This window comes from Plecotus auritus (genome assembly GCF_963455305.1).
Source record: "Plecotus auritus genome assembly, chromosome: 2".
Classification (NCBI taxonomy): domain Eukaryota; kingdom Metazoa; phylum Chordata; class Mammalia; order Chiroptera; family Vespertilionidae; genus Plecotus; species Plecotus auritus.
Window position 1 is genome coordinate 19,672,827 of NC_137771.1, and position 11,050 is coordinate 19,683,876.

An 11,050-nucleotide genomic window follows, 5' to 3' on the forward strand; every position below is an offset into this window, starting at 1 on the left:
AAGCATTACCCCTTTCATCCTCACCTCCACCCTTTGAAGGAGGTACTCTTATTATCCCTATTTTACAGATGAAGAACCTGGGCACAGAGATGGGAAGTGATTTGTCCAAAGTAACACAGGAACCTGTGGCAGCATGGAGACTTGGACCAGAGCTCACTGTTCTAGAGGCTGCCCCTCCAGCCTCCCTGCCCCCTCAGAGAGAGGCATGTTCTTCCTGAGCCATGTCCAAACCCCAACAGAAGAATAATTACTAAGCAAATCTACCCATTGTGTGTCAGGCCCTGGAGCTAGGCTCTTCCTACAGCTGGGTTATTAATGCCTCACAGCAATTTGGGAAACCCCCCCTCCCTTGTGGGCTCAAGGCCCCCAGTGATCACATGCAATCAGGGCTTTTTCTTCCACCTCACTCTTTGAAAAGGTTGAAATTAATAAAGCATGACTTTAGGCAAGGAACACTGGGATTTATACTCCCTCTCGGGTGATAAGTGATAATGGTCCATATTACAATAAGGAAAGGGAATATGAGGCACTTGCAAAATGCCTGTAGGAAGTCTGCTCTGCCCAGATGCTGAGCTCACTTGCAAAATAAGGCTTCTGGTGGAGAACCCTGCAGGACCTACCATGAAGTCCCGCCCACACATGAGATCATGGAGTTGGGATTAGCCACTACGGCCGCCCATCATTTCTGCCTCAGGAGAGGTTATAAAAGATCTCCAAGCTTCCCTCCCTGGGCAGGAGTTTCTCTGCTGGATCCACAAAACTTGCCTGGTGCACTTGATCAAAACGTTCTGCTTGCCACTGAGGCCAGCATGGGGCTCCTGCAGATCCCTTCCCTACTTCATGTTCAAGCCTGCATATTTTTCATCGTAGGCTTTGCTGAAACGAGATATTGTAGAAAGGTGGTACAGTGTAATGGTTAAGCGCTTGGACTCCAAGGTTCATGGCCTAGGTTCAAATCCTGAGCCCTTCTGGCTGGGCAGCCAACGCAGCAAGAAAAGTTCTACTTTGCCCAAGAGCACCGGGACCAGAGTGCCTGGAAGTGAGGAAGAGGGCCAGCGGGGCCCTGAGGGCATGCTGAGAAGTCTGGATTCAATTGTGCTAGAAAGCCCCTTGACAGTGTGAGGCCATAATAAATGATAGCTGTTGGTAATGTTGTGATTTGGTGAAACCAGAGCAGGTTTGGAGCCAGTTCCCAAAGAGAAGGCTGACACCCACTGCTGGCCTGTGAGATTGTTTTCTGTGGTATACGGATGACGGATTTGGTTAAATGTGCATCTTAAAAATATACATACCCAGTTCATGAATTCCGTGATCTTCCATGTATGGGAGTAATATAAGGTCTCATTTTAAAACAGATGCACTTAAGTGTAGGAATCCTGGTGGGTGAGAAATTTCACAGTCGCTGTGTGATCTCAGACAAGATGCTTGATGTCTCTGAGCTGCTGTTTCCACATCTGCAAAACAGAGGCAGAAGCTCCACCTTGGTGACAATGAAATGAGGTCATGTGCAAACTCAGCTTGTTTGTTTCCTCCCTTCCTGGCCCACCCGGCTCCCCTCCCTGCCCTCCCACCAACCCCCCTCAGGCTGCAGGAGGTAGAGCTGGGATTGAAACCCAGATCGGCCTGATGCAGTCCCGGGCCACGCCTCCAGGAGGGGCCAGTGACCATGAGGACAGCCTCTTCCTGAGCAAGTGGCATCTCCCAGGCCGTCTCCCTCCCAGAAGCACAGTTCTGATAGGTCACTTGTTCCTTGCTGGGTCACCAGCCTCCAGAACAGCTGGTCCCTTGATGGCGACCTCCATCGCTTTCTCAGGACGGAAGCCCAGTCCTCTTTTTTCACCTCTTCCAAACCTCCTGAGAAAGGAATTGCTGTTATCCCAAAGGCCAGGCCCTTGACCAAGACCAGTGTGGTGGTCAGAATACAGAATCCCCCAAAGATACCCACATCTAAATGGCTGGATCAGCCCTGACAGGTTTGGCTCAGAGGATAGAGCGTCGGCCTGTGGACTGAAATGTCCCAGGTTCAATTCCAGTCAAGGGCATGTACCTTGGTTGCGGGCACATCCCCAGTAGGAGGTGTGCAGGAGGCAGCTGATCGATGTTTCTCTCTCATCGATGTTTCTAACTCTCTATCCCTCTCTCTTCCTCTCTGTAAAAAATCAATAAAATACATTTTTTTTAAAAGTAAATAAATAAATAAATAAATAAATAAATAAATAAATGGCTGGATCCTGTGAATATATGTTGCCTTACCTGGCAAAAGGACTTTGCAGGTGTGATTAACTAAAGGATCTTGAGATTGGGGAGATTATCTTGGAATATCCAGGTGGGCCCAATGTAGTCAAAAGGGTCCCAGTAAGTGTAAGAGGGAAGTGGGAATATCAGAGTCAGATAGCGATCAGAAAAGGCTAACCTGCTGGCTCTGAAGAGGGAGGAAGACAGGCAGCTTGTAGAGGCTGGAAAAGGAAGGAAGGTATTTTCCCTGTCCGAAGGATTGCAGCCTTGCTGACACCTTGATTTTAGCCCAGTGAATCCCATTTTGGATTTCTGACCTCCAGAACTATAAGATGATACATTTGTGTTGTTTCTAGCCACTGATTTGTGGCTAGTTTGTTTCAGCAGCAACGGCAAACTCATACATCTCCTCAGCAGAATCCATAGTGGAATCCAGGTCCCTCTGACACTAGAGCCCAAGCCCACCCGACAGAAGCCACAGTCCCCACCCATCCTGAGAAGCACAGCCCTTGACCTCCTCGCTATGTGACCTTGTACGAGTTGTGGACTTCTCTGAGCCTCAGCTTCCTCCTCTGCAGGGTGGGGATAAAACCATCTCATGGTCTGTGAGTATTCAATAAGAAAAAGCCCTTGTGGGGGGCACCATGTGTGCCCCTTACTCCTGTTCTGCCGTCTTCCGTTACAAATGACACGTCTTGAAGTTCTGAGGACTACTTTTTAAACTCTCTTTCTTAAGTAGTGGACCCTTGGAAACTTCAGACCTCCCGAAGTCCTCAGAATAATTCGGAGGAAATGTTCCCCATCTCCAAGGTCACAGCCAGACGGAGCGGAATTGCTTAGGAAACTGTCCTCCTAACTGTTGCTTCTGACCAAGGAGGCTTTCAAGACCCATTGACTTCAGGAGTGATATGCATACCCAAGAAGGGCATCTTCAATCAAGACAGTCCATCATTCTGGCTGTTTGTCTTGTTGAATGATTTGCCGCTGTGGCGCATGCACATGTCAGCAGACAGCTCTGTGCCTCAAAGGAAGTTACAAGTTTTCTTTGTTAAGCCAGAGCATCCCGGGAACTTCCCTCTTCACCCACAAGTCTGGAGGTAAAAATAAACCCACGACTCGGCCAAGTTTCAGGTTTAAACAAAGAGCTGGACAGTCCTGTGTCCTTCCCCGGAGCGGGGTCTGGCTCCGAGTCGGGCCGCGGCTGCAGGAGCGTGTGATTCTGACCGCTGCTGGGATTGTTTCTGTCCTCAGCTCAGCCCTGTCCCAGCTCCTAGCTCAGCGGGGCCTCCACTGCCCCAGCCCAGACCAGAAGGCAGCCCCGAGGTGTTGAGCTGTGCCTGGCAGGGCCGGGAGGGCAGTGACCTGCCACCGGGCGGGCACACGGCTGATCAGCAGCAGCAGGAGACCACGGGTCCTGCTCGGGGACAGTTGCTGGAGAGGCATGTGAGTGGTGCCGCCACAGGCAGCTCCAGGTCTCTCTCCCCTCTGGAGCTGCTGGGGGCCCCTGCACCTTGCTCAGGCCGAAGGTCCAGCTTCCCGCCAGACCACTGGCATTCCCTGGCATTCCCTCCTGCCGCCCTTACCGCCTCACTCCCACCTTTGACGTTTGGAGCTGTGGCCTGGGAACTATGAGGAATCCCACAGCACGCCCTGCCCTATCCTGCCCCCAACCTCACGTGCCCACCAGGGGCTGGGGCCTGAGCATGAAACCTCGGGGTCCCTCCCCTCCTCTCCTGCCCTCAGAAGGTCAGCCTGGCAAGAACGGCCCACAGGCCTGGGCTTGGGGACAGCAGGCCCTCCAGTAACCAGCCAGGCAGGCAGGGCCCCCGAGGCTGTCTGTCCGACACCCCATCAAGGAGGCCGCCCCTCAGTCAGGTGTTCAGCAGTCACCGGCTGCCCCAGGGCCACATCGTGCCTTGTACTGGGCTGCCCATGCTGTCGTGGCTCTAAAGGCAGAGGCGCCTGGTCGGCGTGGCTCAGTGGTTGAGCATCGACCCATAAACCAGGAGGTCATGGTCCAATTCTGGGTCCGGGCACATGCCCGGGTTGAGGGCTTGATCCCCAGAGTGGGGGCGTGCAGGAGTCAGCCGATTCATGATTCTCTCTCATCATTGATGTTTCTCTCTCTCCCCCTCTCCCTTCCTCTCTGAAATCAATAAAAATATTTTTTAAAAAAGAAAAATAAATAAATAAAGGCAGAGGCCCCTGGGCAGGAGGCCATAGAGCGATGGCACCTGTTAGGGCGGGCGCTGTCTGTGGGGAGCAGAGCGCTGACCCTGGAGCTGGGCACGCCTTCCCCTCCCGCTGCGGCCCCACCCGGCCTCTGCCTGGCTCTGGCGCTCTGGAGCGGGCATTGCCATGCTTGCCCAGGCTGCTGCGAGGACCAGAAGGCCAGCGCCTCCCTGCTGCCAGCTGCTAACCCTCCTCGGAAAGAACCTGAGATCCAGATCCCTGCGGCAGCACACCTGCCGTGAGCACCACCGTCAGGATGACCTCATTAGGGCATTTCCCCTGGAGAGGGGATTTTTACTGAACCAACTAAAAACAACAACAACCCGAACAACATAGTGAGAGAGGTTTAAAAAGGTAAGAAAGCAACGCGCTCCTACGGCACTATTCAGGGACTTCTAGGAAACCTGTGGTGACCCTGACTGACAATGGACAGATCAGCAGTGCCTGCCTCCCCGCTTTGTCCTAACTCCCCGCTTCCTGCCGGGAATGCAGGCACAGTGCCCGGAGAGGCAGCAGCCACGGGGGAAGCATGAGGACAAAAGCCACAGCTCTGGGGTCCTGGGGGGAGAGACAGACAGAGTGGGGGCGCTGATGGCCTCATGCAGCCTCTGCTCCCGCTCTGAACCCCCTTCCTCGGGACATGTGCGAGGTGAGAAAAGGAACCCGACCTAGGCTCCTGTCTTCATCCATCCATTCAGCAAGAGGACCGTGTCAGCCGCGTGGGACACGGCAGAGGGCAAGATGGACAGGTCCCTGTTCTCACGGGAGGGGGGACAGGGGGGGTCATCCTGGTGGGGGAGGCAGTCAACGAGGACCCACATGAACAAGGGCATGTCAGCAAGTGCCAATTCCCAGTCGCTGCTCCCACGCCTCCACCAGCCTCGTCTGGTCTGGACTGGAGAACAGACGCCCTGCAGGGTTGGGGACAACCACGCCCCCACTCCGCCCTCGGGTTCCCTGTCTGTAGCATCAGGGAGTGGTCCCCTTGGCCAGGCCCGGGCCAGGCAGGTTACTTATTCTGAGCAGCTGGACCCAGCGCCTGGAGCCCCTCCAGCCTGACAGGGATGTTGCTGCCCTCAAATTCCTTCGCGCTGGGTAAACAGCTGGGAGGCCCCTCCGCCAGCCCGGCCTCCTGACTGCAACCTTTCAGGGCCGCCAATAAATCTCCACCAACTGCGGAAAGGCCTGTCCCTGCCCAGCTGCAGGCTGAAGAGCCCGATTGTGGCCAAGTGCTCTCCCTGCCAGCGCTGGGCAGGGCCCTGAGCAGGTTGAGAAGCCGGGCCACGAGGCTGGGCGGCACCCTCCTGCTGTCCCAGGGCCACCAGCCCTGCTCTGGGCACCCCAGCTGCCCCTTGCCCCCGGCCCAGGTCAGTCCCTGGTCTCATGGTCAAGGGAAGCTGGGTCTATTCCACGGTCCCCGTCGGGGAGTAGAGGGTGGGCATGCTAATCTGACAGGTGGCTGCTCATTCACTTACTCATTTAGCATTTATTGCACACTCGCTGTGTCTCAGACCTCACGCAAGGCCTTGTGGGTAGAGCAGCGAACAAGACCAAGATCCTGCCTGCAAAGGGCTGCCATTCGAGCAGGGTGCCCGCTAGATCCCAGCCCCCACTCAGAAAAGTCAGGGCGGGGGCCTCCTGCACAGTCAGGGGGGCCTAGAAGCTGAGCAAGGCTGGTCCCCAGGTGGCAGCCCCAGTGACCCACCAAAACCCAGCTGGGTAAGACAGCAGCCAATAATAGTCACAAGACTAGTAAGAGCATCGCAGGGACAGGAGTAACATTTCTGCCTCTTAGTAAAAAGAATAATCGAAATGAAGCTGGTGATCTAAAAATAGTGGGCCCTCCGTTAGACAGGAATCAGGTGTAGGGGAAGTCCACAGACCCTGGCAGGGACACCCCGGGGTTCACACCCCACCTTTGCCCATGGCAAGCTGTGTGACTGAGAGCCAGTCTCACCGTCTCCCTCCGTTTTTCCATCTGTAAAGTGGGCATAACAGTAGGTCAGCCTTTCTTGCAGAATTACTGTGAAGATTGAGACGATGAAGATGTGGCACTGGGTACATGGCCTCTGAGGTACCTACTCTCCCCAACTCATCACCGTTCCCCCTGCCAACCACACTTCCTAAAGGCTGGTTCCGAATGAGCCCTGGCTGGCTCAAGAACTTTCCGTGGCTCCGTAGAGCCTGCAGGGTCCATTCTTGGGCACCACTGATCAGGGGCTGCACCATCTGCCCCTCCCCAGTGACGTCAAGACCTTCTCTAAGGCAGCGCTCTTCTGATCCCACAGAGTGGGGCAGCCACAAGCCCAGAGCCCTGCGGGGGCACAATCCACCCCCCCCCCCACTAATACCTTGGCCAAAAGGGTTTGGGGTACTAGACCTGAAGGTGTCACTGGTATCACCAGCCTCAGGCCCACTCCTGTTCCCCAAAACCCCCTTGTGCTGGAGGGAAACGTGGGGGTGTTTGTGGTTGGCCAAGTGTGCTATTTCCCATCGGGCTAATCTGATGTTGACATTTTCCACCCCACCCCTCAGCGGCTTTGCTAAGCAACGCGGCTATGTGCTCCTTCAAGGAGGTGGGACTGAGCCCTGCCCCCCAGGGGGGTCCCAGGAATGATGGAGGGCAGTGATGGTGTCCAGGGAAATGGAAGGGGCAGCACCGCTGGCCCCTGTCATCCCCGGGAACCTCCAGGGGTTACAGAGCACCTGTGGAAGGTTGGCCTTTCACATGCACGGTCTCATTTTAACTCTGTGAAGGGACTGGGTGTGTCCCCATTTTACAGACTGAGAAACTGAGGCTTCCAGTGGTGAACTGGTTTGCCCACTTCGAGTTGGGGTTCAGGCTTGAAACCTTCATAGTCTCCACCACCCCACAGGACCGAAAAGCAATGCTGAGGTAGGTACAGGGTGCAGACCTGCTCTGCCCTCTCCACCCCTTCATCCGCGATGCCTGAGACTCTCCCACCAGCCCTGCTTCCTGTGGGGGAAGCACTGCCCTTGCCATTCAATGTTTTACAATTAGTTTTGAATAGGTAACAACTGCACCTGGTATAAAACTGAAACTGCACAAAAGGATCTAGAGTGAAAAACTGGTGTCGTTCCATCCCCATCCAACAGCTACTCCTGGGACAATGCCAACACCTGGCTGCTGGTGTTTCTCTCCCGAGGTTTTACGCACACACACATCATTATTCCACCGTCACCGAAAATGGTGGCCCAGCCAGGCCGGTGGGGCTCAGCGGAGGAGAGTTGACCTATGAACCAGGAGGTCACGGTTCAATTCCCAGTCAGGGCACATGCCCAGATTGCTGGCTCCATCCCCAGTAGGGGGTGTGCAGGAGGCAGCCGACCAATGATCCCCTCTCATCGTTGATGTTTCTATCTCCTTCTCCCTCCCCCTTCCTCTCTGAAACCAATAAAAAAAAAATCTATTTTTTTTAAAACGCCAGCACACCTTATACAAGTTGGGAGCGTGTTCCATTTGGGTACATGAAGAGTGCTCCCCTTCTGTGTGTTGGCTGCATAGCCTTCCTTGGAGTGGCTGTCCCATCACTAAGTAAGTTTTAACCAGTGGGTATTAGACTAACTCCGATTTTGCAATTACAAACACAGCAGCAATTGATCTCATTGTATGTGCATCACTCTCACGTGTGAGTGCACGTGTGAGATAAATTTCTTAGCAGTGCAATTACTGGCATGTGAAAGACTGCAAGCACATGGAAGGACACTGACAAGTCGCTCTTCACAGAGGTCGTACCCAGCACGTACTCCCACCAGCCCTGCTCAAGAGTGCCTGTTTCCCACATCCTCACCGACACGCTGCGTTATCAAACCTGTTTATCTCGACCAGTATGATAGAGGAAAAGTGGCTTGCATTGCAGTTCAATTCGTCTTACCAGCAAAGTTAAGAATATTTTCATGTGTTTAGAAGCTATTTGTATTTCCTCTTCTATAAACTTCGCCCATTTTTTTTTTCTTTTGGCTGGTGATCTATTTCTTATTGACTTTAAGGTGCTCTTCACATATTAAAGAAGTAAACCTGTTGTTGGTAATATAAGTGGTAAGTATTTTTACACAGTTTAGCCTTCGATTTGCTGGGTGGTTGTTGTTGTTGTTTTAAGTACCTTTTTAAAAGGTACTTGAATTTATTGATACCTTAAGTTATAGTATCTGTTAAAATGTTGGATTATAAAAATGTTCCTCTATGTTTTTTCTAGTACTTTTCTGCTGTTGTTTCTGGATCATTCCCTCTTCTGAGTTACTTAGGTGTCCTGGTTTGTGCCATTTTTCAGGCCCTGATTACACCGTTTCTTCATCCTGCTTGTGTGTTGGGTCAGGAGTGGAGACTTACCCAGCAGGGGCGAGGCTGGGCACAGAGTGGCTACCCTTAGATATCTGCCCACAGGCCACCTGGGTTACTGAGAGGGAAAGGGTGCAGATCCAGGAAGCCAGGTGTTGTGCTAGGAAGAGCTGAGAGATGGGGGTGAGAGGGGAGGTGTGTACAGAGCCCCTGCCTTGTAGAACACTCTCTTACCTTCACAACAACCCAGTGACCCCGCAAGACTGGATTGCCTCCCTCTCCCATTTTACAGGTGGGGAAACTGAGGCTTTGAGAGGCTGAGTTATTTGCCCCGGATCCTACAGCCAATAATAGGCAGAGCTGGGACTCAAGTGCTGGCCTGGCGTGAGTAGGAGCTGGTTCTCCGTTTCTATGAGAACTGCAGGGCCTTGGGGAGGCGGTGTCAGGGTGTGGACAGCGGTTGGTGGTCAGTGACCTCTCCTTCGTGGCAGGGGCGTGGAGGGGAAGCAGCTGGAGCTGGGAGATAGGAAGCCGGCAGCCCCAGATAATGAGGAGGTGGGTGGGCGATGCACACATCCCGGCCGCTGGCTGAGAAGCAGCCTCCACTAGACCAGCACCACGGCTCGAAGAGGGACCGTGCGACTCCCAGTCCCCGCTGGGCCCTCTCCCGGCTTCTCGGGCCGCACCTCAGAGCACCCTGGGGATGTTCCCCTAGGCCTGGATGCTGTGGCCCCAGCCAGGCTCCCCGCTCCACCGGGGTCCTGTGTGGGAGACAGCGTGACAAGGAGAAATGGCAGGTGGTCTGTCTTTCTGCCTCCTGCCAGCAGGGCCTGCAAGCTCTCAGAGCTTCCTGTGACCACTTGGTACGCTGAGCTCGGTGCTGTTGCACTTCGAATGCCTTCATGCCAGGCACGCTCCCCAACTCGCCGCAGCCCTCACCTCTCCCTGCCGTCCCACCTCGGCTCACCTCACACATGCGCCCTCTCCACCCGGCCCCTGGCGACTGTGGAGTGTGAGGACCTGAATGAGTGCTCGGGCGCACTGGAGGCCGGGGTGCACAGTGGCAAGGAGTGGGGATCCTTGAGATAAAGGAAGAAGGAGGCCCAGGGGCAGACAGTAACATCCCCGAGTTGCACGCAGAACTGGGCAGGACCGGGACTGGAACCTGGAGCCCCAACTCCCAGTCCAGTGCTCGCTGGCCTGCCTTCCGCTGCCTCCCGGAGCCGCAGGCAAAAGCACAGGCCCCCGAAGAAACAAACAGGAAAACACAAGTGATGGCTGGCCCTGCCACTCACCCTGGGACCCAGGGCAAGTCCCTGCCACCTTCAGCCTCAGTTTCCCCGTCTGCCCAGAGGAGGCTGGATCAGTGACATCAGGCTCCTGTGAGTTCCTGAGCCCGCTCCCCTCCCAGAGGCCGCGGGGCCACGCGCACATTCCTCAGGCCTGTTCTGCACGAGCTAATATTGACCCAGGCTGTTGCCCTTGGCTGCGCGCAGGGCTGTGTTGGCTCTGGCCTCAGTGCGCTGGCCCAGGCGCAGGCGCCAGGTGGAGGACTCGAGCCTCGCGGGCCCAGGGGCCAGGCAGCAACCGCCAGCAGCCCAGGGCACAATCCCATGACACCCACACCCAGCTGTTAAAGCGTCCAGTGTACTTTTTTAAAACAAGAGCTGCCCAAACACGGTTATAAAACGTCTGGGGTATTTTTTAACGTTGCACTTCATAAATAAACCTTCTAACACACATATAACACGCACGCACATGCACGCACACGGTACAATAACTATATGTTCTACCTCATTTGGGAATCGCATGGAAAACTTAAAATTAGGCCCTTCCTTTAAGAAATGGCCAATTCCAGGGTTGGGCCGGGGACCGAACAAGATTAGCCCAGAACACTTTTTTCCTACCAGAAAACAAGGAAATACTCAAAGAATGATGGGGACACACGCCCCGGCAGGAAGGGGCTCCCGCCAGCCTCTTTTGAGCATCAAAATAAAAAAAAAATGATAACACACGTTATCATCCATTGACTAAAACAGGACACACACAGTAGGGCCATATTGACACGAATAAGTGAGCAAATGAATGAAAAGTCTGCTGAGGAACGCGCTGCTCACATTGTCTCGCAGCGCCTCCCCGCCGTGCCTCTGCGTGGCCAGGGGGGATGGGACACTGGACTGCAGAGGGGCAGCCTGCAGCTGGCTCAGACCAGGGGTCCTGGGGAACTTCACCAGGAGAGGGAGCAAATTCAAAGCAGGGGCCCCTGAGGATGCAGGTGGACCC